Source organism: Aquarana catesbeiana, linkage group LG09, assembly GCF_042186555.1.
Source record: "Aquarana catesbeiana isolate 2022-GZ linkage group LG09, ASM4218655v1, whole genome shotgun sequence".
Classification (NCBI taxonomy): Eukaryota; Metazoa; Chordata; class Amphibia; order Anura; family Ranidae; genus Aquarana; species Aquarana catesbeiana.
Genome location: NC_133332.1, coordinates 47042008 through 47063930, shown reverse-complemented (window position 1 = coordinate 47063930; position 21923 = coordinate 47042008). Strand labels below are relative to the sequence as shown.

General features: G+C 44.2%; 1 pseudogene; it reads right to left on the bottom strand.

The window, feature by feature from the left end:
• LOC141108904 (complement factor B-like) overlaps nucleotides 1-21923 on the bottom strand; it is a 142324-nt pseudogene that overhangs the window by 23123 nt on the left and 97278 nt on the right.

Sequence of the window (21923 nt, the reverse complement as noted above, 5' to 3'; positions counted from 1 at the left end):
ATAGAATCAGATTGCAGATCGCAACATCTGATTGCTCGGTCAGCCAATGCTCCGGGATTAGAACTACAGCTATGTGCCGTTCTAACCCAGTTGTGATAGCTCAGAACAAACACCAGGCAGGCTGTATGTAAGTTCAACCAGGAATCTCTTTTATTGGAAAATACAGGCTCTTTTATACACTAAAAGTGGAGGTGCATACCTCCGGCTCATATTACTCTAACAATACACCTGTAACCTAATTAACCTAATTAACATGGGCTAATTAACTAATCCCTTTAGATAGCCTAGATGACTCAGACATGACCTTTAGGCCAGACTGGCCGTCTTGTAGTTCAGAAAATCCAATCAACATTATCACAATAGCAGAGTTAATTAAACACAAACAACAATGGGGATCTAATGACTCTTAGATCCCATACTAGAGACTTATTTACAATACACATTTTAGCAGACAACTGACAGGTAGCTGGAATTGATGACATTAGCATTTAACAGTAGGAGTCCCAACGGTATGAATCAGTCACTATTCCAATATGGCAAATCCAGGGTCCCCAGAGTCTGTGTGTTCTGGGGGACCAGGACCCGAATCAACAGTAATACCACCTCAAGGGTCCCCAGGCATACAGCTCACAAAGAGCACCGTTCCCCCAAATGCCAGGGCCCATGATCGATCGGCAAGAGGTTAGCATACAGTCCCCTCCAAAAGTCTCTCTCCTGGCTAGGTCTGTCACATTTCTCCCCTTTCGGCAGGAGACTAACACAGGAAGAGACCCCAGACGGGTTGACTCCAAAGTTAGTCAGTAGTTCCAGTCCTCTAATGCCTGTACCCACGCAGTACCCCAAACAAATTGTTCCAAACAAAGCATTACTCACCCAGCCAACCTCTGCCTCTCTTAGAGAACATATCTGCCGCTGGGGAGAGGCCTGGACTGGCCCTTCTCCCTGGAGTCCTTTCTGCCGCTGGAGAGAAGACAGGGTGTCTGGGCTCACTCCGTCATGCTGTTGGGGATCTGGGCCCACTGCCCAGCATCCCTGGGGTATACAGGTGGAGACTGAAGTCCCATCCACCTTCACAGGAAATCCATCCTCTGTTAGTTGAGGGCAGAGTCCAGCAGTACTCGGCCCTGTTGCCAGCCCTTCTGCTGGAAACCCCACACCATCTGCTCCGGCTAACTGTTGGGGAGGGACAATACACACCTCCTCTCCTTTCTCCCCTTGTATCTGCTGCTGGGAAGTGATTGCCACCTTCTCACCCTGAGCCTCCGAAACTGCCGCAGGTGTAGGGCAGAGGTCTTGGACCCTCTGTCCAGTTGCCAGGGCTTCAGCTGGGGAAGTTCCTTGTAACTTCACAGATACTTCTGTTGGTGCTGGGCAGAACACAGTGAAGTTTGGCCCTAATAACAGCTCCTCTTCTGCTGGAGGCTCACCAGGTTGTTCTTCCTCAGCAGAAAAGTCTATCAAATCCCCTGTCTCTGCAACTGGTGTCTGGGGATAGAGGTTCACCATCTCCTCTCCGTGGAACCCAGAAGATGCTATCAGTGCTGGGCAGAGGTTAGCAGAGCTCTGCCCTGTTGTCAGCACGTCAGGTTTGGGAACGGCAATCTTCAGATTTTCCACTGGCGATTCTCTGGCATTCTGCTGGACAGGCACATTCCTCCATCCAAGATCATCCAATGCAGAAACAGGTTCATTCAGGTCAGTCAGCACTTGCTGCATCCGCCATAAGACCTCCGCCTGCATAGCTGCGGGGGCAGGTTGGCAAAGCACACTGTTACTCTGCCACATTGTCAACTCTTCAGCCAGGATTTCAGAGTTGTCAACTGGTATTTTCTGATAGTCCCAGGCAAAGGGAGCCCCACCATGCTGCTGAGCAGAGTCTAACAGCTGTCTGTAGGCAATCTCAAGCTCCCATTCCTGAACGGGCAGAAACTCCAAATCTTCCTGTGCAGAGTGCACTTCCGAGACATTCAGTCTTCGCTCTCTGTGCTCCATTATTTCCTCCAAACGCCACTCCCGATCACTCCCAAAGTCAGGGTCCCTGGACAGCCTCCAGTATAACAATCCCAGGCCATCGTAGTCAAAGCCTTCCGTGGGGCTGTCATCCGCTGTCCACGGGCACACTTGGGCTACATACCACTGGAGTGCTCTGTAGCTCTCGTCCAACCGCATTTCTGCCCGGATCAGCCTGCTTAACTCGGCTGTCCACACCTGGTTCGGCTGTTTCCCCAAAAACAGCATTCGCACTTCATACTGCGACCAGTACCTTACATGGATGGAGGGGAGAACTTTTCCCTGGTTTCGCTGCTCACGGGCTAGCGCTTCCTTCCAGAGTTCGCAGCGGATAGAATCAAACCATCCTAGCAGGACCTGCTCTGATACTGGTCCTCTGTGCTGTATCTGCTTCTCGCAACCTCCTTCTGAATTCCTCATCCATGGTGGCTGGTATCTCTCCTCTCCTGCTATCTGGACCTTGGATCCAGGTGATGGTTTGGATGTGTTCACGGCAAGGAAGCACAATCCCACCATTCCCTCCACGGCCCCTCAAGTAAGTCTTTCAGCGTGGCTCTCCTGCAGGCTGGTTTGGAGTGTCCCAGTAACTGGAGAGCAAATCCCACGGCTGCCAACCAATGTAATGAGCCCCTTGCTCGCTCGGTTCCACTCTCCCGACACTCCTCTGCTGCTATAGAATCAGATCGCAACATCTGATTGCTCGGTCATCCAATGCTCCGGGATTAGAACTACAGCTATGTGCCATTCTAACCCAGTTGTGATAGCTCAGAACAAACACCAGGCAGGCTGTATGTAAGTTCAACCAGGAATCTCTTTTATTGGAAAATACAGGCTCTTTTATACACTAAAAGTGGAGGTGCATACCTCCAGCTCATATTACTCTAACAATACACCTGTAACCTAATTAACCTAATTAACATGGGCTAATTAACGAATCCCTTTAGACAGCCTAGATGACTCAGACATGACCTTTAGGCCAGACTGGCCGTCTTGTAGTTCAGAAAATCCAATCAACATTATCACAATAGCAGAGTTAAACACAAACAACAATGGGGATCTAATGACTCTTAGATCCCATACTAGAGACTTATTTACAATACACATTTTAGCAGACAACAGACAGGTAGCTGGAATTGATGACATTAGCATTTAACAGTAGGAGTCCCAACGGTATGAATCAGTCACTATTCCAATATGGCAAATCCAGGGTCCCAGAGTCTGTGTGTCCTGGGGGATCAGGACCCGAATCCACAGTAAAACCACCTCAAGGGTCCCCAGGCATACAGCTCACAAAGAGCACCGTTCCCCTAATGGCAGGGCCCACGACCGATCGGCAAGAGGCTAGCATACAGTCCCCTCCAAAAGTCTCTCTCCCAGCTAGGTCTGTCACATTCCACCTCAACATCTGTTTTGCTGCTACAGAACAGCTCTTAAAAGAGAGATAAAGAGGCAGCTTATCACCATCCACAGTGCTGTTCGCAGGACTGGTGAGAGGGTTGTCAACCCGCTATCAACACTGTTTGGCAGGAACAGCATTATGCAGTGACCGGCTAATCGCTGCACCTTCCACAAATACACTTAGCCCAGGTGCGCACAGCAGGCAGTAGGCCTTCATACTGAACCCTTGTTCAACATAATACTGTTTCCCTGAATTTCCCTTACACTTGACTTAACTATTTTCAATCATTGTTTGTCTTGCCTATCTTACAACTGAGCTAACAACCCGTTCTCTAGCAGACCCTAACTGGATGCAGGTGTTCTGTCGAAATGTGCCCGGTGTCAAAATGCACATGCACATGCGCAGAACAGAAGGGCGCTCCAGCTGAGTTGCCGAACGCTGGAGTGACATCCCATATTGCATGCGCATATCATAGGAGCCTTTTTTCAATGGGAGATACTATTTGTTGGGCACAATTTAATGCTATGCAAACAGTGGAGGGACATCGTATTTGTCATATTGTGCCTTGTTGTTGCGCCGTGGGTTTACAGCGAGGCACAATCTGACATCTACTATGTCCCTCTGCTCTTTTCATAGCTTTCAATTGTGCCCGTGAAATGGTATTGCCCATCGAAAAAACCCTCCTAGGATGTGCGCATGCGCTATGGTGACGTCACTCCAGCTGATCGGCAAATCAGCTGCAGTGCCCTTCCGTTCTGTACATGCGCGGGCACTTTTCGACAGGGGGCACAAATCGATAGAACACAGGCTTGTTGCAAACTCTTAAAGTGCACCAACACTCCGAAGGGCCATGACGTTAGCCAGCAGAAGAAACAACTTAAGGACTTCCCCTGTATTACTTCATCTACTCACATACCACCTCCTGTTACCTACTTTGGGTCTCTTGGACCTGGACGGAGACCTTCAGGCAGCCTTAGACCTAGTATAGCCACCCTTGTGCCATTGAGCAGTGTAGCTCTGGAGGTTTAGACATACCTGAATTTTTATTACTGCTCATTGTACACTCAGGGCGACAGTGTTACTGTTTAAGTTAACCTGTGTGGCTGGTAGAATTTTAAGCTACGTGGTATTGTTAACTGTTCTGTATGTTAAATGTACTACCATCTCTGTCATTTAATGTTTTTTTTTCTTATCACTCTCCTTTTTTATTGTTTAACCATTAATAGGCATCAATATACAAAGCTTGCTTTTATTGATTGTTCTACTGTCTGTTATTTCCAAATAGCAGTATTGCTTATGTAGCACCCTGGAGTTTAGTTAGGGAGCTCCTCACAAATTTACTTGCCGGGAGTAGTCATCTTGGTCGATTGATAGGGATTTATTGATTTCTCCCTAAGTTTGGTCTTGTTGCACTTTTCTCTTCTACCGCTAGGTGGCTGGGTACTTGGTGGTACTAGATATGAGAAGGACAACTCAAGGTCAGGTTATGAGTATATGGGGTATCTCAGCCAATGGGCAGGGGTTCTCTTGAATCCCTTGGCCTGCTGGGAGAGCCTATATATTTGGTGGAGTCAGGTGATCTATGTTCTGTGCCACCTGGCCAGCTGTCTGGGTGGATGTGTGTCCTATGCCCCGGGCTGCTAGGCCAGAGATTAGGCCTATCCCAGGGGCATCTGGCTGCTAGGCTGTGTGAGGGCCTATCCAGAAGCGAGACAGCAGCGAAGGGTTGGGATTGCGGATTGCAGTCCAACCAGAAGTGACGGTTCTGCCGGCCAGAGAACCTGTCAGTGGTCGGATGTAGAATGGAAGCTGTCGCCATGAAGGGACCAATCGCCTTTACCAGGGACCACAGTGAGTAACTGAAGCAAGTACCGTAACCATATTCTCACCGAAAGGGCATGGTGGAGAATCAGGAAACTTCAGGCAGTGATCAAGTCAGGGACCCAACCAGCAGAGGAGATGCTTGCAGAGCAGCCTTGTGTGTACCCAAAAGAGAAGCGGGGGGGTGACGCTTGAGGGAGATACCACCGCAAACCTTGGAGGAGCTCAAGGGACTCAGAGTCAGTGAATCAGAGGGTATAGTAAGAGACCAGGAGCTCAGTATTGAAGAACTACAAGGAGCAGTTGCAGTGTAGCTGAAAGAACTGTTACATTTGAGTTAGAAACTGTTAAAGGACTGTTACCATAGGAGACAGCATTCCTGCAGGTGCAGATGTGGCTTCTTGCTGGGGCCTTTCCCTGCACGGCTGTCCTCCTATTAAAGTCTCTGAGTCTGCCAATTGAGTTTGCAACTATGTAAGGGTGTCCTGGCCCTAACCCACTTTCCCTTCAAAATATAAAAGGACTGTTAAAAGAAATAAAACCTCTTTTACATCCAAAAAGTATCTGGCGCCCAATGACTTTCACCATCTTTGCACCCACTATGCCTCACAACCCACCACATATTGAAGGATGTAAGCTATCTTTGGCCTTGGAGGTTCTCATTAGACCAAAAGAGGTAAAAGACTTTACTACACTGAGTACTAGGTTTGCTGTCTGTGATTCCTATGTGAGACCTAGTGCTCGGGTATGTCCAAGAGGTTGGGGGTTTTTAGAAGGTTAAGGCCAGCATCAGAAGACCTATCTCAATCAGTGGCACTTTCGGGGGTTGTGCTACGTATTTTTTACTTCACACTTTGTTACCTTTCCTGGAATATTTGCACACTTACCATGATCCTTGCAAGACACAGCCTTGCCTTGTTGTTTTAATGCCCAGGATGCTCCACTTGTACATGGAAGACAAATAGGCCTGTAAAAAGAAAATCATTTTTAAATGCTTTCATTGCTTACATTCTTTGGCAAAATATGCATATTTCCATACATTTTTTACAGCGCATTGTAAGAAAATATTTTTCCTTGCTTTTTATTTTAAATAAATATAATTATTCCCGCGCTATCAGGCATAAACTAAACTGGACTCAGTTAGGAAAAGCTGCCTACACCGAATCAGGTACAAACCAAACCCTATGGATAAATAAATAATGATGGTGCCACGCTAATCCTGGGTAAAATAGCTAGAATAACTTAAATTAGTGTAGCATAAAATCAAACTGTGCAATTAAAAATATAATAACACTAAAAGGTGATAACATCAGCTGTGAAATAATCTACACTCATAAGACAGCAGCTCTGAGTGGTGAAATAATAATCATCTGTGGTAATAAGCTCTGAGTGGTGAAATAATAATCATCTGTTTTAATAATAATAGATAACTATATCTCATCATGTGCATGAGCAAATAACAATAAAATAAAAGGGTGTCACTAATAATCAATCAGTAAATATATATCGTGTCCATAGGCAAATAATCAATAATATATACAAAGTGTCAGTTGATAATAAAGTGCATATTGCAATCTAAAGTGACTCATAATGTATAGCAAACATGCAACACATAAGGTGACATCATTGGCAGCAGTGCAATCACAAACCATAATATAGTGTCCAAAATTGAACAAGTGCTATAACATAAAAACTATTAAGTATAGCGTGACTGTAACGTCCTAACATGCAACGATTGTAGCAGCATAAAAAAGTCCTTCTTTTTAAAACGTGGTATCAGCGTCTTAGCATGCAACAGTAGCAGTGCAGTGCTCAAAGTAGATCACAGAGTGCACATCTTCGTGTCTAAACACACGTGTAAGAAGTGGCCCCTTACCTTAGGGTAATAGGGCAAACGCATTGACCAAAAATCTTTTGGGGGGATCCTCCTATGGATGTAGAAAGCTATCCTCACGGTCCTAGTCACAAGGGAAGGTTCCCTCGATGGTAAGGAGGATAAAAACAAGGGGAGTCCCAATAGTGTAATATAGTTTAAACCAGCAGCTTTTATTAGGTAAGACAAGGGTACTCACATGAACATTATAAAAACAGTCCTATCTCCAATGAGCGGCGAGCTCGTAAACCTCTCGCAGCATGTACAGCCTGTCCCGTCCCTACGCGTGATGTCACACCGCACGTGACTTCATCAGGGGATGCGTCCAGGCTAAAAACATGTCTTTAAATACAGTTATAATGGGCGCCAATGAGCGGCCATTTTCGCGAAGTCCTATGGTTGTAATTACGGTGGCCATTTTCCTAGGGATCACACGGCGCGGCCATATTAAAGATGGTAACTGCGCACGTCAGTCATTGGTATCAGCTGATCGCAGCGGCCAATTACACCAGGCGAACCCTGCCACATCTCTCGCACTGTCAGCAGGGAAGGGCAGGTTCACTATTGCTCAACCCAACAATCCCCGTGTCGGACAGCCTAAGTGGGCGAATAAAGCATATGGGGAGTGACGGCAGGGGAAGAAAAAATACCTATTGATATCCAGGGGAAAAAAAGGGGAAAAAAACGAAATATACTTGGAATGTGCTCCAAAAAAATGCGAACAGATCAGAGGGAAGTACTCCGATCGGCATGGTCTATTTTCTAATGGAACTTGACCAGATATAAGCATACATCCTGATATAATAAAAACGAAATCAAATAAAAACAGCAGAAGGGAAAAGCGGTCATGCTGCCATAGGTAAGCAATACACATAAGCCATAGGTAATATAACTATATAAATTAAGCACAGATATAAACGTCATAAAAAACATAATTGGCAACTAGTAAAATATCTATACAACAAAAAGATTAAACAGATTACACTAAGATCATACTATTTATTGCATCCTAAAATCTAGTGAGAAAATAAGGTTACTCAGGGTATAACGTGAGAGAGGAACTAATATTTATTTAAAAAGCGCTAGCGTCAAATCCATACATAGCCAAACTGGCGGGTAAAAATTAAAAATTAAATATAAAATATAAAAGAAGGTTTAAAAATCACTAAGGAAACAATTAAGATCGAATTCGATATTAAGGCCATGGGGCGAGAAAGTGTCCAAGGTAAAAATCCATTTGGATTCAAGTTGACTCAAAGTCCTCACTTTGTGTCCCCCCCGCCAATGTTTAATATACGGTGTGATACCCCAAAACTTCAGATGGGTGGGGTCCTTGTTATGACAAGTCAGGAAGTGTTTAGATACACTATGTTTTTCATAACCGTTAAGAATATTTTTAACATGCTCTTTAATGCGCACTCTTATGCCCCGTACACACGGTCGGACTTTGTTCGGACATTCCGACAACAAAATCCTAGGATTTTTTCCGACGGATGTTGGCTCAAACTTGTCTTGCATACACACGGTCACACAAAGTTGTCGGAAAATCCGATTGTTCTAAACGCGGTGACGTAAAACACGTACGTCGGGACTATAAACGGGGCAGTGGCCAATAGCTTTCATCTCTTTATTTATTCTGAGCATGCGTGGCACTTTGTCCGTCGGATTTGTGTACACACGATCGGAATTTCCGACAACGGATTTTGTTGTCGGAAAATTTTATCTCCTGCTCTCCAACTTTGTGTGTCGGAAAATCCGATGGAAAATGTCCGATGGAGCCCACACACAGTCGGAATTTCCGACAACACGCTCCGATCGGACATTTTCCATCGGAAAATCCGACCGTGTGTACGGGGCATTAGAGGTCTTTTGGTGCGGCCAACATACTGGAGGCCGCAACTACATTCAAGAGCATATACCGCCCCTTCGGTATTACAACAAATGTTTATTTTGCACTTTCAGGGAGTTCAAATTTTTAGTTACTATAAACGTTTTCCACTTGAAGACCAAGCTTTTTCTGGCACTTTTTGTTTAAAAGTTTAAATCATTATTTTTTGCTAGTAAAATACTTATAACCAGGGGACATTCCGACCCCTCTTTGTTTCGGTTTTCAAGTGAATGATTCTGTGGCTACCTCACTCGTATTAGCATATGTAAATCTCATAAGTTCCTTGGTTACTCGATAGTATGTTATATTAATAGCCAATCACCCATATAAAGAAACGAAAGTATATTATTGGGAAATTCTGAATCTGTATTTACCAATATTCCTATGTATGACTCCTTCTAAACCTGTACTGTCTTATTGTTCAATAAAACTTTTTTTCAGTTAAAAAAAAAATACTTATAGCCCCCAAAATTTTTTGCAGAGACCCTAGGAAAAATAAAATGGAGATCTTTGCAATTTTTTATGTCACACAGTATTTGCCGTTTTTCAAACGCAATTGTTTTGGGAAAAAATTCACTTTAATTAATTAAAATAAAAAACATAATATATACCCAAATATTTTTGTAAAATGTGAAAGATGATGTTACGCTTTAAAATACTCATGGAATTACAACAAGCTACAATACTTAAAAATCTCCATGGACGAAGCTTTAAAATGTTTTACATTTTACAGGTTACATGTTTAGGATTACAAGGGGGTCTAGCACTTGAATTATTGCTCTCGCTTTAACGTTCACGGTGATATCTCACATTGTGCGAACTTCATTTACATATGTGTGCACAACCTACATATGCGTTCACTTCTGTGCGTGAGCACAAAGTGATGGGGGTGCTTTTAAATTTTTGACACTGTCCCTTTCATTTTTTTTTAAATCACTTTTATTCCTATTACAAGGAATATAAACCTTGTAATAGAAATAAGGATGACAGGCCTTCTTTATGGAGAGATCTGGGATCAAAATTAACCCAAATCTCTCCTTTACCTTTAAAAGCAAAAGATAAAAAAAAAAAGTTTGATCTTTTGCTTTAAAAAAAAAGTGTATACTTGTGTCATGACGTCACTCCAGTTCTTCGAGGCCATAAAGATGATCAGAGACCATCTGTTCGCCTTTGTGACCAGCTGGCCACACCTTCTTATTGTTTCTCGGGTGCGCCGGTAAAAACAGTAAGCCTGAGATACACCGGCGAGTGGCGGGAGGCGGGTTGTGCCCACTTCTGAAAGTGATCCAGTGGCTAATTAGCTGGAAAGCCGATCGCTGGCTGAAAAAAAAATACCAGGGTTATGAGTGATAGCTTTAGCTATAACCCTGGTACACTACTTGCAAACTGCAATGTATATATACGTATTGCAGTCACCAAGTAGTTAAAATAACTTTCAATATGACTCTCAATCATAAATTTTAGTGTAAATACAAACAAGAGTAACTAAAAATTACCCTTAGGCTGGGTTAACACTTAGTGCAGATGCGGCTCACAGCAGGGGTCCCTGTTCTCCGTTTCAGGGACAAATCAGGCCCAAATTTTTCCCTGAATTCGGACCTGAAACTGAGCCAAAGATGCACAGGACCCTTGTGCAATCCGCTCCGCGGCTGCCAAGGAGATGTGTTAACCGGCTCCATTGAGAGTTGGGCACACTCTCCTGTCATGCAAATTGGATGTGGGGAAACCCACATCCAATTTGCAGTAGTGTGAACCCAGCCTCAGACTAAGTCATAAGTGACGAAACACGTTGGCAGGACTTTACAGCACCTGGATGTGAAGTCAGACCAGATGTAATGTGGGGAGACACATTCTTCACCAGTTATCATATTCTGGGCACTTCTGGCGGTGATAGTTTTTGATGGGTATTTTAAAGAAATTTTTTTTAAGTGCATTTAGCTTTTTTTAAAAAAATATTTTAAATGGGATTATGCTATGTGGGCCACTTTTTCTTCTGAGTCCTAGAAATATATGGAAGAATACGACAAATTGATGGGATTCATTTAAAGGAACAGTGACCATAAAGGGGATGGTTTGAATGTTTTAGTTGCGGATCAGTAAAATGAGAGGCAATAACCTCTGGTGAGTGTGTTGTCTTATGGGGAGTGGTGAGCAGTTTTCACACAGTGGTGGAGGATTGGAAGATTTACCCAACGATTATGGTGTATTTGAGGGAAGAATATTGACTGTTGAAATTTATGAAGATATCACTCATGAATATATAGAATAATTTATGAACATTTTAATATCACAGACATTGGCACTTTATATTGATTTGTTAGGAGCACCTATAAGATATTTAAGTGCATTATTGCGCTATCAGAGAGTGTATTTTAGTTAGTCTTGTTTGTATTTAAAAGTCTTTGTTTTTTTATGGTGGCAGAAAGTGTATTGTTAACAACACATTGATGTAAATATTCTCCAAGGTACAGGGTATTAAGAATTTTTAATATACATTTTAGTATGACAAGCATTTTCACACTTGCTATCCCATATTGTTGTTATTGTATCAGATTTAAAGACTTGCATGTTGCACACTAGAGGGAATTCTCTACAAACAAAAAATGATACCTGACTGTTGGAGAAAACTCAATCTTTTGGCTCAATTCGACAAGAGCCAAATCATATTCAAAGGATTTTAGAACATTTTTATCTTTTTTGCCGTTGGGGTCATATTTTGGATGGCGGTGGATGTTTTGGACTTTCCGTGTAACTTTTGCTCTGTCAGATGGACCTGAAACATCCAATAAGAATATGACTATTTTAAGCGGAATTAACACCCTCAGTATAGAAATGTAGGAGCTACCACTGTTGACTTGTTTGTGAATGTAATGGTTCTGAGGGCCAATATGTTTTGCCTATATTCACTGCTTATTGAACATGCATGCAGTCAGTGAAGCTGAAACACCTAACATACAGATGGTTGCTCTCTTTGCTTGAATTTTACTGAGTGTTGTAGCCTTGGAGCTTGTAACCTCAACAATAAGTCAGCAATGGCAGTTCCTACATTACTGTTCTGACTGGTTTGTTTAAAGACAAGTACATCATAAACACGGTAACATTCAAAAGTGCAGAAATAAATGGTTTCTTCCAGAACTCTAAGCAGAAAAGTATGGCCTATGATAGGTCTATATTCTTCTCACTGACTACTAATGATTGAGCTACATTCCTCAACTGACCACAAATGATGGGACTACATTCCTACCACTGTCCAGCAATGATGGGGAAACATTTCTCCCACTGACCACCAATAAAAGGGCTTCATTCCTCTGGCCAACCTCCAATGATGAGGCAACATTCCTCTGACTGACCACCAATGATGGGCCATTATATTCTGACCATTGTCCACCAATGATGGGGCTTCCTCCCACTGACCACCAATGAGGGTGCACCATTTCTCACACTGACTACTGATTCTGGAGCATTTATTAACCTTGCTGGGGCATTTATTACTCCTACTGACCACTGACACCGAGGCATTTAGTACTCCAACTTACCACTGACACAAGAACATTTATTACTTCTACTGACGACTGACACTGAGGCATTTATTACTTCCACTGACCACTAATGCCAGGTGCTTTACAGCTGTGCTCATAAGTTTACATACCCTGGCAGAATTTATGATTTCTTGGCCACTAAATGATAACACAAAAAAAATTTCTTTCACTCATGGTTAGTGCTTGGCTGAAGCCATTTATTATCAATCAACTGTGTTTACTCTTCTTAAATCATAATGGCAACAGAAGCTACCCAAATGACCCTTAACAAAAGTTTACATACCCCAGTTTTCAATACCGTGTATTGCCCCATTTAACATCAATGACAGCTTGAAGTCTTTTGTTGTATTTGTGGATGAGGCTCTTTATCTTCTCAGATGGTAAGGCTGCCCATTCCTCTTGGCAAAAAGCCCCCCGTTCCTGTAAATTCTTGGGCTGTCTTGCATGAACTGCACGTTTGAGATCACCCCAAGAATGGCTCAATAATATTGAGGTCAGCAGACTGAGATAGCCACTCCAGAACCTTCACTATATTCTGCTGTAGCCAATGACAGGTCAGCTTGGCCTTGTGTTTTGGATCATTGTAATGTTGGAATGTCCAAGTACGTGCCATACGCAGCTTCCTGGCTTTTGAAAGCAAATGTTCCTCCAGTATTTTTTTATAACATAGTGCATTCATCTTGCCAACAATTTTGACCAAATTGCCTGTGCCTTTGTAGCTCTCACATCCCCAAAATATCAGTGATCCACCTCTGTACCTTTCATCATAGGCCTTGTTAACTCCTCTCCAAATGTAGCGTTTACGGTTGTAGCCAAAAAGCTCAATTTTGGTCTCATCACTCCAAATGACTTTGTGCCAGAAGGTTTGAGGCTTGTCTCTGTGCTGTTTGGCGTATTGTAAGTGGGATACTTTGTGCATTTGCACAGTAATGACTTTCTTCTGGCGACTCGACCATGCAGCCCATCTTTCTTCAAGTGCCTCCTTATTGTGCATCTTGAAACAGCCACACCACATGTTTTCACAGAGAGTCCTGTATTTCACCTGAAGTTATTTGTGGGTTTTTCTTTGCATCCCGAACAATTTTCCTGGCAGTTGTGGCTGAAGTATTAGTTGGTCTACCTGACCGTGGTTTGGTTTCAACAGAACCCCTCATTTTCCACTTCTTGATTAGAGTTTGAACACTGCTGATTGGCATTCTCAATTCCTTGGATATCTTTTGATATCCCTTTCCTGTTTTATACAGTTCAACTACCTTTTCCTGCAGATTCTTTGACAATTCTTTTGCTTTCCCCATGACTCAGAATCCAGAAATGTCAGTGCAGCACAGGATGAAAGATGCAAGTCCAGAAACTCCAGAAACTCATTTCAGAAGTCCAGAAACTCATTGACCTTTTATACACACACACAAATTACAAGCAAACATATCACAGGTGAGGATGGTTACTTTAATAGCCATTCAAAACCCTTTGTGTCAACTTTTGTGCATGTTATCAGGCCAAAATCACCAGGGTATGTAAACTTTTGATCAGGGTCATTTGGGTAGTTTCTGTTGTGATTATGATTTAAAAAGAGGAAACACTGTTAATTGATAATAAATGGCTTCAGCCAAACACTAACCATGAATGAAATGTTTTTGTGTTATCATTCATATTCTCTGAAAAATGGCCAAGAAATCATAAATTCTGCCAGGGTATGTAAACTTATGAGCACAACTGTATTACTTACACTGAATACTGATGATGGGGCATTTATTATTATTATACAGGATTTATATAGCGCTGACAGTTTACGCAGCGCTTTACAGCATTAGGGCAGACAATACAATTCAATACAGGGGAAATCAGAGAGCCCTGCTCGTTAGAGCTTACAATCTAGGAGGGAGGGTCAAGTTATACAAAAGGGTAATAGCTGTGGGCGATGAGCTAATGGAGAAAATAGTGCAGTTGTTAGATGGAGGCAGGATAGGCATCTTTGAAGAGGAAGGTTTTCAGGGACCTCCTAAAAAGAGGATAAATGTGGAGACAGTCTGACAGATTGGAGTAGCGAATTCCAGAGGATGGGCGAGGCTCGGGAGAAGTCCTGTAGGCGGATATGGGAGGAGGTGATGAGGGAGCTAGAGAGCAGAAGGTCTTGGGAGGAACGAAGAGGGTGATTAGGTTGGTATTTTGAGACTAGGCTAGTGATGTAGTTGGGGGCAGAGTGGCAGCCAATGGAGGGATTGGCAGAGAGGGGTAGCAGACACTGAGCAGTTTGTAAGGTGGATGAGTCTGGCAGCAGCATTCATGATGGACTGAAGGGGGGATAGTCTATTTAAAGGTAAGACAATGAGGAGGGAGTTGCAGTAGTCAAGGCGAGAGATTACCAGGTAGTGAATCAGGAGCTTTGTGGTTTCATTGGTTAGAAAGGGACGTAGTTTAGAGATGTTGCAGAGGTTGAGGCGGCAAGCTTTGGAAAGTGATTGGATGTGGGGCTGAAAGGAGAGTTCAGAGTCCAGGATAACACCTAGCACCCTGACATGTGGGGATAGGTGGATGGTTGAACCATTGCTCTTGACAGAGAAGTCAGGGGAAGAGGCATGTGGGGGAGGAAATATTATAAGCTCGGTTTTGGACAAGTTAAGTTTGAGGAAGTGGTGTGACATCCATACAGATATGTCTGTTAGTAAGTTAGTGATGTGTGAGGAGACTGATGGAGTGAGTTGAGGGGTGGAGAGATAGATTTGTGTGCCATCAGCGTAGAAATGATATTGAAAGTCGTGAGAGGCTATCAGCTGACCCAGGGAAGAGGTGTAGATTGAAAATAAAAGAGGCCCAAGAACAGAACCTTGGGGGACCCCAACAGAGAAGGGAAGAGTGGAGGAAGTAGAATTGTAAGTGACACTGAAGGTGTGTTGGGATAGGTAGGATGAGAGCCACTGAAGAGCACAGTCATGGAGACCGAGGGAGTAAAGTTTTTTGAGGAGGAGGGGGTGGTCAACCGTGTCAAAGGCAGCTAAAAGGTCCAGAAGTAGGAGTACAGACTAGTGTCCGTTGATTTTTGCAGTTAGTAGGTCATTTGTGAGTTTTAAAAGAGCAGTTTCTGTGGAGTGTTGAGGGCGAAATCCAGATTGAAGGGGATCAGGAAGGTTATTCTTAATGAGGTGGTCACTCAGTTGGTTGTAAACCAGGCGTTCAAGGAGTTTAGAGGAAAAGGGGAGAAAGGAGATAGTGCTTAGGTTGTGAAGATTGGTAGGGTCCAATAATGGCTTTTTAAGTATGGGGGTGACCAGTGCATGTTTTAGAGCACTGGGGAAAATGCCAGAGGTGAGGGAGAGATTGAAGATGTGGGTTAGAGAGTGTAGGATAGAGTCAGAGGGCAACCGTAGTATATGAGAGGGAATAGGGTCCAGGGGACAGGTGGTTAGGTGGACGCTAGAAAGGAGTTTAGCAACTTCATCTGTAGTAGCAGATTTGAATAAGGGGAGTGTCAGTTGCACCTGTTGACATGGGGTCTTAACTGGGGAAGATACCTGTAGAGTGGAGATTTCATCACGGATTGTATCAATCTTGTTTTTGAAGTGATTAGCAATCTCCTGGGCAGTGAGTGAGTCAGTGGATGGAGGCGGTGGAGGACGAAGTAGAGAGTTGAAGGTAGAGAAGAGTTTACGGGGACTGGATGAGAATGTGTTAATAAGAGTTGTAAAATAGGTCTGCTTGGCAGTGTGGAGGAAAGAATAGTATTTTTGGAGGGCAGATTTGTATTGGTTGAAGTCTTTGAGAGCCTTAGTCTTGTGCCACAGACGCTGAAGAGCGCGACTACATTTTTTGAGAGTTTTAGTGTCATCTGTTTGCCAGGGTTGTAGGGGTTTAGGCCTGATTCTGCGTGTAGTGAGGGGAGCGAGCTTGTCCAGGGTGGAGGACAGGGATTTATTGTAAATGGAAGAGGGAAAGAGAGGGAGGAGAGTGAATAACCTGGAAGGTGCTCTGGGGGGATAGGAGGAATCCCACTCCACCTCCCTTGCGTCCATTAGGCCTAGGGGAGTGAGTCCAGTGAAGGCCACCCTGGGAGAGGGAAGCAGGAGAATGGGTGTCATATTCGTGGGGCCAGGTTTCGGTGACAGCAAGTAGATTAAAGGAATTAGTGACAAAGAGGTCATGAACAGCGGTGAGTTTGTTGCAGACAGAGCGGGCGTTCCAGAGGGCACAGGAGAGGGGGCGGCTGGCATGTAGGGTGATGGGTGTGTTGGGTACAGTTAAATAAGGGAGGCCCAGGGTTTGGGGAAATATCTCCAGCGGTTAGGAGAAGCAGAAGAGTAATGGAGGTAATATGAAAATACGATTTGTATGAGGGGGCATGCTTCAGTATCCTGGGGTGTTTGTTAGTAAGTGGGCTTAGAGTTAGAAAGAGGTGATAAATGCAGTAATAGGGGGAGGGGAGAAGTGAGGGTGATATGTACAGATTGTGGGGTGGAGAAGAGGGGTGAAGAAAAGAGAGTTTGAGGAGAGAGGCTGCAATTGTGAAAAGGAGGAGAGGTAAAGGGTGCATGTTTCAGAGAGGAAGATGAGTTAATTTGGAAATGAGGTCACCTGCAGTCTGCTGTGGTTTGCTGTGTGCAAATGGCTGAAGTGCAAGAGTGGAAGTGCCACTTATTTAAAGAACCCCACTTCTTTGGAAGAACCCCCTGCATGTGCAGCCCCCTGTATGTGTTCCCCCCTGTAAAGAAGGCCTTGTTTTTATACTGTGTTGGGTGTGGGTTGAATCTGGCAATTAAATCAATCAGGAGGTAATATTAGGCACACAGCTAGCAGAGCAAAACTTTCACACCACAATCAAACTGCAAGCGGACCAAAAGGCCAAAATTGCAAAGATAAGGGTACCCATAATTTAGGTAAGACTTAATAGCTAAATAAAAATTGAAATAATGTGAGCATGGCTACAGATGGAGTTGAAACAGGGGTGACAAATGCAGATTTACCAAATATGCATTTGAGCAGTCAGTCAATGTTCAGTTTAGGTAGATAGAAGTATAAATGCAGCTGTTGCCTCTAGTGACTACTGATGACCAGGCATTTAATACTTCTTCTGTACTGAAGAATGCCCTTTTCTATTCCAGCATGACTGTGTCATTGTGCAAAAATCTAGGTCCATAAAAACATGGTTTGGTGAGTTTGGTGTGGAGGACCTGGAGTGGTCTACGCAGAGCCATGACCTCAATTTATTTTTTTGGTCAATTTATAGGAGCTAGTACATTCAGACTATAAATGTGTGGACAATCTTCATTTTTTTAAAGGGCCCACATGTCATTGAAGATTATTTCTTTCTATCAAATGGAGCTTCCAAAAAGGTTGTTCACTGAAGTTCTCCTTTATTTATTTTGTACATAAAGTTACTACAATGGCAGCTTCTACAGCATCACTTACCTAATTCCACATTGACAGAGTGTACTTCATCATTTAGGTGGAAGCAGTGAGCAGCAGTCAGAATGAAGTTTTTGGTAACGATGGATCCTTTACATTTCTACATTCCTCCCGGCCTCTGGAAGGATAAAGGGTCAGAGTGAGCAACCTCCTAAAATACCTGCTTATTGCTCTGTGTCTCTTGTTTTTTGTTTTCAAATTATCAGGGTTTGTCCAACTATGCTTTTTTATTGCTCTACATTTGAATTTTCAGTGTCAAACAAATAGGCACAACTGTTTTTGGCATGGGAGCTTTATCCGATGCAATTCAAAGTAGTATTAAACTTGCAGGTCTTTTTAGTTTAACACACTGAGAACAATAAAATAAACATTCCCCAGTAAACGATTTCTTAAAAATTTTACCCCAGCACTTGCAATTTACAGCTTTCAATGCTGTTGGCTCCTTCTTTCTCAGTGCTGCTTCCCTGAACTTTTGGTCCGCACAGGAAAGAGTTAATAGTGGACAGTGCAGTCTCCAGACAGTCTGCTCCCTTTGAGAAGGAAGGGGCGAAGAGCATGGGAGGAGAAGTCACTATCTCCACCTTGTCTGATCAGAAAATGCCTTGTATTCATTGAAAAAATGTATGACATTCATATACATACTTACATTGTGACAAGCTGGACCAATGTAACTATACAATAAAGGCAGGGGCAGACTGTGTTGGGGGGCAGGGAGGCAATTGCCCCCTGGGCCGTTCTGATGCCCTGTGAAAAGGCTGCACTGCTTCTACCAGAAAATGAAAACAAAACACTGCACAAGGATCACAGGGAGGAATTGGGAGGAGAGCCGGCCAGATCACGTAGAAAGGATCTCCCACTGACACTGCTTGGAGCTGAAACGCCAGCTGCTGTCAAACAAAGCCCCCCTCCTGGACCGGCTCCTATGATAGACAGCACACTGGTAGAATGCTAGGAAATTGAGCTAGTGTGAGGTCTATCATAGGAGCTGGTCCATGAGACGGGACTTTGGCAGCAGCCGATGATTCAGCTCCAAGTGGTGTCTATGTGTGATCCGGCTGGCTCTTCTCCCGATTCCTCCCTTTGATCCCGTGCAGTGTTTTCATCTTCTCTCATCTTCATTTCTGCATATACAATTTTTCAAGTAAGTAATTTTTTTCCTCATTGATGGGCACTGATAGGCTGCACTGATGAGGCTGCACTGATGGGACAGCACTGATGAGGCTGCACTGATGGACACTGATGAGGCTGCACTGATGGACACTGATAAGCTACACTAATGGGTACTGGTGAGGCTGCACTGATAAAGGTGGCACTGATATGCTGCACTGATGGGCACTGATTATTAGTGTAAATGTTCCCTGTCACAGGAAAGCTGATCGGCTTTCCTTTTTTCAGACAGTGACAACACTGAGGAAAGGAAATGCTGATAACTGCCATTTGTTTACATGTAATCAGCTGTTATTGGACGCAACTGATCACATGGTAAAGAACCAATGTCATTGACTCTTTACCCTGATCAGAGGTGCTCTGACTGACCACCAATCACCATGCTGTGCGCCAAGAAGGGAAGGACGTCATATAGGATGTCCACCTGGAGTGACAAAAAGCCAACCCTTCCGTCAATCTGCTATAGGCTGGGTGGGAAATGGTAATGGCTGATCGCTTGTCTATTTGTGAAAAATTCTTTGTTTTATGCTACAACTGGAGGCTCTTTTTGCACTGGGTTCTTTGTATATTTGTTTTTACAAATTAAGGGCCCATTCACACTATGAATCACACAGAAATGCGCTATATGTTCCTGTGCGATTCACATGTGATCTGGATGCAGTGCAGTGCAATTTCAGCCCATTTGTTTCAAATGGGATGAAATCACACCGCACCACACCGAAAGTAGTGCATGCACTACTTTTAGAAATGCACTGCAACTGGATTGCATGGTCCTTCTGTACCATGGGATCTGATGCAGGCAAACGCACTGCAATTGCGACCTGCATTTGGGGTGTCCTGAGCTTTGCGTTGACACCCGCTGCATATCAGAAGGGCAGTGCGGGAAACACTAGGTTTCCTGTACCACGTTCCAATGTGAATGGCCCTGAGACATTTCCCTGCTCCACTGTCCCGGGCTGCATAGGACTGCTTCCTAGTTCTATCATCATTCACACTAGAATGTGGTTCGGGAAAGCCACATTCCCGTGCGGCTTCCCGTACAGCATTCCAGTTGCACTGCCCTTGTAATCTGCTGTAAGGGTCAGTGCATCATTAACAACACCCCAAATGCAGTTTGCAAATGTAATGACGTTTGCCCGCAATGGATCTCATGGTAAGAAAGTTATCTCCGGGACAGAGGAGCACTTATACACTTTAACGTGTTGCCTTTCCAACACCGACCCATGGCGACAACGACACCCACAGGCACAGTGTGAAACTACATGCAACTCAGCCAAACTGGAACAGAGGCTAAATTTATTTTATTATCTGACTATGTATGAACAGGTAACCCACTAAATTTACCTATAAGCAGTAGATTGAAAAATCTACCAGCACTACACTGCTTTGGCTTATTGGTAACCTTTGGGCTTATATATGTTATAGAGATTTAATTTATTCTGGTTTTATCCCTGTGGATCTGAGCACATGGAAATGTTTTGTGTATTTTTTGGGGTCCTAAAATTCAAATCCCCCAGCCACTTGCTGGGAATTCGAATTTTTAAAATACCTGTCTTCCATTTCCTAAAGCCAGGTACACATGGGCCAAACATTGGCTGAAAATGGTCAGTTCAGCAGGAACCGTCCAACTTTTGGCCCATGTGTACAGCTCCCCAGAAGCCAGTCTCAGGAGCATGCTGGGAAAACCAGCATCCAATCAGTGCTCACAGCCAATGTGTGTCCTGGTGGGGGGGTCCCCTGTCAGAACACAATAGCTCAGTGGGGAGATTTCCGTACTAACATTAGATGTGTTAGTATGGCGATCTGTAAAGTTTTTTTCATTCAGCCCGCTGGGTTGAACGAAAAAAGAACTTCCCGTGTGTACCCGGCATAATGCTGTGCCCTCTCTCCTACCGCACACAGCATGGAAGTTTTCGTTTGTCTCACCTGGCATCTGCCTGTTGCCAGTGAGGGGAAGCAGGGAATGCATAACCCTGCCCCCTCACACACTGGAGCGCAAATAAAGTTTATGCCATATCGTGGTGGGGGGGATTGGATTGTGGGTGCGGGGCAGCAAAACGCACCTTCGCCTGAATAGACAAAACCCTTCCACTGGCCCTGCAGACATGCCTAAAGGCTTCCTGGTGAAGAGGTGTAAAAAGTCCCCACCAGTGTCCTACTGATAAGTACAGAGTACAAGCCGCACACCCTGGCATGGATGATGCACACCATGTCAGAGCAAAGGCCTGCTCATTGTCCCACCAGAGGTTCTCTTCCCTTGGCCAACTCCAACCGAGCCGCTTCATCTCCCCCCCCTGCAGCCCTCAGCCGCACCCCTGCCAGTCGGTTCAGGAACCCTGAGTTGGTGCAGCAGGCAATATTCAGCCCAACCCGCCAGATAAGGTGAGAGTACCTGGAGCGGGAATTCAGCTTGGGATGGGGTCAGTAGGAGGCAGGGAAGAGGGAGAGCGGGAGGGGGGCCGAGTTGCTGCACCACAAAGTTGCCGGTCAGCCCCTGAATAAAGGTCCTACCTGGAGTTCAGCTTTAGAAAGGAACCTGAGTCCCTTTAGTCATGGCTCTACCCCTCTTTTTGTGTTTAAAGGCAAAAAATAAAATGCAAAAAGGCAAAAAATAAAGGCAAAAATTTGGACCTGATTCGCCCCTATAATGGAGTACAGAGACGCACCGGACCCCCTGCTGGCCGCTCTGCAAACAATGTGAACCCAGCCTAAAATCAGCATGTTTTCTGCCCGTGTGCGTGAAGCCTTATGCCGCGTACACACGACTTTTCGTCAGACTGAACTCCGCAGGACTTTTCGATGGAGTTCCGACGAATCGGACTTGCCTAC